The sequence below is a fragment of the Aethalodelphis obliquidens genome, unplaced genomic scaffold (assembly GCF_003676395.1).
Source record: "Aethalodelphis obliquidens isolate GAN/ISIS:26980383/991018 unplaced genomic scaffold, ASM367639v1 scaffold37, whole genome shotgun sequence".
Taxonomy (NCBI): domain Eukaryota; kingdom Metazoa; phylum Chordata; class Mammalia; order Artiodactyla; family Delphinidae; genus Aethalodelphis; species Aethalodelphis obliquidens.
In genome coordinates this window covers 3,469,723-3,475,930 of record NW_020837981.1, presented here as the reverse complement: position 1 = coordinate 3,475,930, position 6,208 = coordinate 3,469,723, and the positions used below count along the sequence as shown (strand labels likewise).

The 6,208-nt window shown below is 40.9% G+C and overlaps 1 pseudogene; it reads right to left on the bottom strand.

The window, feature by feature from the left end:
• Positions 1–1,149: 1,149 nt before the first annotated feature.
• LOC113632467 (serine/threonine-protein kinase MARK2-like) lies at positions 1,150–5,131 on the bottom strand (annotated as a pseudogene).
• Between the last annotated feature and the right edge of the window lie 1,077 nt (positions 5,132–6,208).

The following is a 6,208-nucleotide window of genomic DNA, read 5'->3' as shown; positions in this document are numbered from 1 at the left end:
GTTAGTTATATTATTTTCTTTGTTCCAACAGCCATCAGTAGGTACCCTAAAATAGCACTTAGTACAGTATATTTGTTTATGCATGCCTACCATGAAAATTATTTTAAATATTGTATCTTCATAGATGAGCAATATTTTATTGAATGAATGAAGAGAATGAAGGAATCAGCTGGTCTTCAGGAGAGCTGGAGATGCAGTGGTTAGGGGCATCTGGGGAGGTGAAAATGGGGGAAAAAACAAGCAAATAACAAGGTAAGCCATAGACAAGAAACACACTACACACGCAGTGAATGGACTCATACAGGTATTTCTGCCATTTGCTTCTCGCTTGACTCTATGCTGGGACTGTTCGTTTTCAGCAAGTTAGAATGATTTTTAAATCCTGAATTCACAGCTGCTAGAATATTTACTTCTCCTAAATGAAACCACTCTTTTCATAATTCAGGATTCTGGTGCTACAACAGCCACTGAATTGAAAGTCAGCACCAAAAGGTGACCCATGGAAATGGCAGGGAAAGTAAATCAAATATCAAATAAAGCCAATTCCTTCACTCTCCTCAGCTGATTACTGTTCTTTAGAAGATAAAATATTTAATCCATCCTAGAGCTATGGAATCCAGGGGCTCTTATTACTGAACAGCTTTATTGCAACAGGTTAGATGTGTTCATCTTAGCACTTTGTAACTTTGCCTGGAAAACATTTATACTCATGAGGTGATTTGGCTAAGCTTTATTGGCTTATATTTATCCCAGAGAAAAGAAATTTATTTTTCTTTGCAGAAGTAGCTCAGTGCTTTCCTGTTTTCTCATGCCATCCTTGATTTTAAATGATTACAGTTTTAACCGTCTGACCCAGAGATTTTATATCTTATGCTTCCCTTTTGCTCTAGAGGGCATGATGTGAATGAATTTACTATGTAACAGGTAGTCTATTATTATAAAGAACGCTTTACTTTAGTCAGCTCAAAGAAATGCTAATAGACATTATGAGTTAATAGCAGGAAGAAAGAGAGAGAGAGAGAGAGAGAGAGAGAGAGAGAGAGGGAGAGAGGGAGAGATGTGTGTTGTGTTTCCATTTGGATGGTTTGTCTTTATTTCAGTAGACCAATCTCCTCTCCCCTGCAAAAATAGAAGAAAAGACAGAGAAAGTCACAGGAAGAGAAGTGCCAGAGGGGGAAATACACTAGTCCACACCGGGGGCAGAGCAGCTATAGCCAGCCTACTTCTCTTATCTCTCTGGTGGGTCGTGGCAGCCTTTTCAAGCTTAAACTCTACAGTGATGTTAGAGGCAACGTTTCTAAAGGCCATGGAAATGCTTGATATCCACTTAAGTCAAACATATTGAGAGACCTCAGTGGCACTTTGCACACCACCATCTTCCACTGCATGTAGTCCTTTTGGTCCTGGGAACTATGCATGTACAGCAGCAAGTATTGGGCTGGCCAAAAAGTTCGTTCGGGTTTATCCATGAGAGGTTACGAAAACCCGAACGAACTTTTTGGCCAGCCCAATATATTTTTTTTTTTGTTTAGCTCACACTGGCAGCTGTTTGCATCCAGGACCTTGCACATCTCCCAGCAGACTCCATGTGCTTGTGATACTTCACACTCCATGTAAAGTAGAGTGGGCACCACTTAGCCTCTTGAAATTCTTTTATCATTGCTTCTGCTGCCCACCAGGTGAAGTTTGAGAGTCTCCACTAGTTCTTCTGGCCCTGACTGTTGCCAGAGGGAGAGGCTCGGGTCTTCCCACAGGGCAAATTCTGCTGGTTGTGTATATGTCAGAGCTGTTCAGCTTGGAAGGAATTTCCTGTCCGGGGCTCCACCATTGTGGGAAGCCAGAGGGACATGCTGACGGGGCAGTGCCGAGGCACCTCGCCATTGCTGTCTGTGAGGCAGCACCCACAGGCTTGGCTGGGCTGCACCAAGGCTGTCGTGGGTTTCTAGCACAGGCAGGGCAAAGGCTGGGTCAATTGCAGCAGAAGCAGAAGCTGGTGGAGGCCCCAGAACCTAGCCTGGTCAGGCTCTTTTCTTTCTGGTGGAAGCTGGCCCTCTCCAAAAATGGGGAATTCCTGTTTTGATTTCTGCTGGTGGAGAGGTCACTCTTTGCGTAGGGAACAGGAGTTATTTTCTTCTTTGCCAAGACAATCAGAGAGGTGGCAGGCAAGTTGACCGTGCTGCTAGCATTTTGTTCTGGTTCCTGGCCATCTGAAGGCTGCTGATTTTCTGCACTGCTACTCTGAGTATTCTGAGAATTAGAGACGGAAATGGCAGGACCAGCATTGCTGCTGACACCCCACTGGTTGGGGGTGGCAGAGACTATTCTGTACCTTGTGAGATGGGAAAGGATTGCTGCTGCTGGTCAGATTAGGTAAAGGCTGGGGCCTCAGGGCGATAGTACAGCCCTCCAATTCTGTGCTCTTGTGTCCCAGGAGCTGATGGGCGGCCATCACCTCGAACTTCTGGCCCATCAGTGAGTACCTGATCTCTTCTTGTGTGTAACCTATTGACACCATCAACTCTGGGGGGTCTTTGTAGTCAGAGAGCAGTTCCACATAAGGCTTTAGTTCATCGTTATGACCCAAATTTATCCATGAATCTTTCATAATTTGATCAAAAGTGCCTCTCTTGCTGGGAGTGCTTCTCTTGATGGAACTGAGAATGAGAAATTTCTTGAGCAGGTTTTCACACTCCATGGACAAGTAGAAGGGAATATGGTATATTTCACTCAGTAACTTCTCCCATGGCTTCTTGAGATACGAAGGCAGGGATCAGATGACCCCTGCATACAGGATGACTCTCAGCCTCCACATCTCCCACACGGGTCTATCTTAAATTTTTCCCTGGAGTAGTTCTGGGGTAGCAAAATTACTGCCACAGAAGTTACGTAGCTGGTTGCCAAAGGTGAATTTGTTGCTGAAACCAGAGTCTACAATCTTGATGTCCATGTCAGCATCCGAGAGCAGGTTTTCTGCCTTTCAGTCTCTATAAACAACCCACTTCTGTTGGCAGCACTGCACAACAGATACTTTCTGGTGGAATTTTCTTCAAGCCTCTTTTCCTTTCATGTGCCATGAGCTACTAGGTAATCAAACACATCTCTTCCACTAGCATATTCCATGATGAGGTAGAATGTTTTCTCAGTCTTGAGATTAAATAGCTTTTCCTCTCTTGGTGAAAATAAACCCTGAATTTTCTAAAGTTTAGTACTGAGATTCATACTCACTGTCAATTCACTCTCAGAAATACATAACTTGAAGTTATATAAAAATAGAGCCTAGGAATTTCAATATTTATCTTGAAGTGACAGATTTATAATCCACATAAGAAAGTGCTTAATTTCCCTCTAGTTAATTGTATCCAGTAGTTTTTAGAGGATTTGCTAGGTACACAATCACCATTGGTGGTAGTGTAAACTGGTGTAAATATCTTTCAGTGGGGATTTCACAGTATCTATGAAATTAAAACATGCATGTGCTTTTAACTTACAGTTCCATTTTTATAAATCTATTATACTTATATGGACACATATGGAAATGCTTATATGGACACAAAGATATGTGTGCAGGGATGATCACAGCAGCATTATTTATAATAATGAAAAATATTTGTAATGATGAAGAACATGAGCTGAGATGAATGTCCATCCATAAAGAGACGACAAATTATCTATGGTACATTCATCCTTTGCTTAATGGATTCCTATCATTTTGCTCATCCAGATAACTTTTATCCTTGTGATATTTGTTTAGAGATGTGGAGAGACCATTATTGAAACCACACCCAGTTCCTGCTCCCAACAATGTGGTTTAAGATGGAAACTGGCATATTTTAATTTCTCTGTCTGTAGGCCCACAATTACCCAATGTTCCAGACTTGGGTAATTGAACAAGGATGTGACAGTCATGATTCCCCGGACTTTTACATACAGTTGATTGAGCCAGAGATGGATACCTAACCCAAGCTGAATCAGTTAAAGTCATGCCATAGATTTTTTTTGAAGTGGAAATAAAAAAGGGAACCTGGGAATTTTTTGGTAGCCTCATTCCCCTTCCTGTAGAAATTATTAGCTTTGCAATGAGAGAGACAATCCAGCTGACAATATGCAAGAATCTGAGTTTAGAGAAGAGTGTACAAATTTTTGATTTCAGGAAATACTGAGGCCCAGCTCCACCTTCTGATACTATAGTTTAATTATTTAATCCTTCTTTGCAATTCATGAACCAATAATTTTTGTTGTGATGTTATATTGGTGAGTAAAAAGGCACATTTCATAACAACATGAATAATTTGGTATAATTTTTATAAACCTTACACCTTATTTGTATATGAATCTAAAAATCATCATATAAGACACAGAGCAAAGTGTTGACAGTGATTTACCCTTGTCGTGGGCAAAAAGAGAGGGAAACACTTTTGTTTTTACATTGTATACTTTTATACTGACTAGCATTTTAACAGTTAACTCTATTAGTTTTATAGTTGAAAAATAATTTTAAAATCCCATCAACTAAAAACTTCGAGGAAGAGTATATGAAGAAAAACAAACAAGTGCCTTGCACCACTCACTCTTGAATATTCTGATGCCGAGGGCACCTGCATTCACTGGTTTCACACAGGAGCCAATAGAGAATTGTAATTGCTTGTGATAGCCAAAGTTGCGGAGTGATTTCCCAACTCAAAAATGCCTAATTTATGAACATCTGGCAGGTAAAGAGAAAGCTACTAGCCCAGGCTAACTTGCCAGGAGACAGCATAGCAGAGTGAGAAATGCTTCAGGTTTGCATCTTGAATTGTGACCCTCTGTTTACTAGCTAACGAAGTGAGTTATTTGGCCTTTCTGCACCTCTGTTCCTCATCAATAAAATGTGCTAACAGTGATTCTTAACTCATAAGATTGCTATGAAGTTTAGCAGAAATAGTGCATGACAAAGCCTGGCACATACAATGCTCTCTCTCTATGCAAATGTTAGCCATCCGCGTTGTAGAAGGCAGAATGTCCTCTAGATGCTCAAGATTTCACTGCATCTCTGTATTTTTTCTCTAATGCAAAGCTTGGTATCTGTTACCAGGTACAGACAGCAAATCCCTTGGAATAACGATTTTCCTGTCATGGTGACAAATTTCGACATGTTCGAATCAATTTCTTCAGAATTAATTCTTGTCCCACATATCTGCACATCATTTGATTGGAGTACAGCTACACTTACGTTTATTAAGTTCATCACAATAAAAGCAGAGAGCTTGTTTTACTTCATCTTTGCCATTTCAAAAGTTCTAAGATTCATGTTTTTTTTCACAGAGTACAAATTCCTGAAGTCTGATATCCCTTCAAATCAATGGAGTCTTTCAATATGCACCATCCAGGCAGCAGGCCGGGAGCTACTTGGGAGGTAGGGTGTTACTGCCTGAAATGGGCAGGCTTGGCCGTAGCCATCCATTGTATCATGGTTCTATGTATTATTTACATTGCTAATACCAGATGCGTTGAGTTTAGTTGCCTTTTAAAATGTCCTCAAAAATAATACACTATGACTAAGCAGTGAAACAGACGATATTGTATATTCAAAGAATTATAGAATAGAGCAGCATGATATATATTAGAACTATATCTAAATACATCTAAAATAAAATTTCTAGGGCTTCCCTGGTGGTGCGGTGGTTAAGAATCCGCCTGCCAATGCCAGGGAACCGGGTTTGAGCCCTAGTCCAGGAAGATCCCACATGCCGTGGAGCACTAAGCCCGTGTGCCACAACTACTGAGCCTGCACTCCAGAGCCCATGAGCCACAACCACTGAGCCCACAGGCCACAGCTATTGAAGCCCACGTGCCTAGAGCCCGTGCTCCAAACAAGAGAAGCCACCGCAATGAGAATCCCATGCATTGCAACAATGCTCTCTAGCCCCTGCTCACCGCAACTAGAGAAAGCCCTCTCACAGCAATGAAGACACAACACAGCCAAAAGCAAAAAAATAAATAAATTTATATTTAAAAAATAAAATTTCTATGTCAGAAAGTATTGTGTTGGAAGTTGACTATACTTTATCTTCCTTTGTTGTTCATAACATAATAACACTATGATAGATTTTAACTTAAATTCGAATAAATATACTAATCCACATCAAGAAATATGTGGGCTTCTTCACTCTCGGGGTTTCCCACTTTATTCTGGCCCACTGTCCTCCAGTGCAGTATCTACTGACTACAG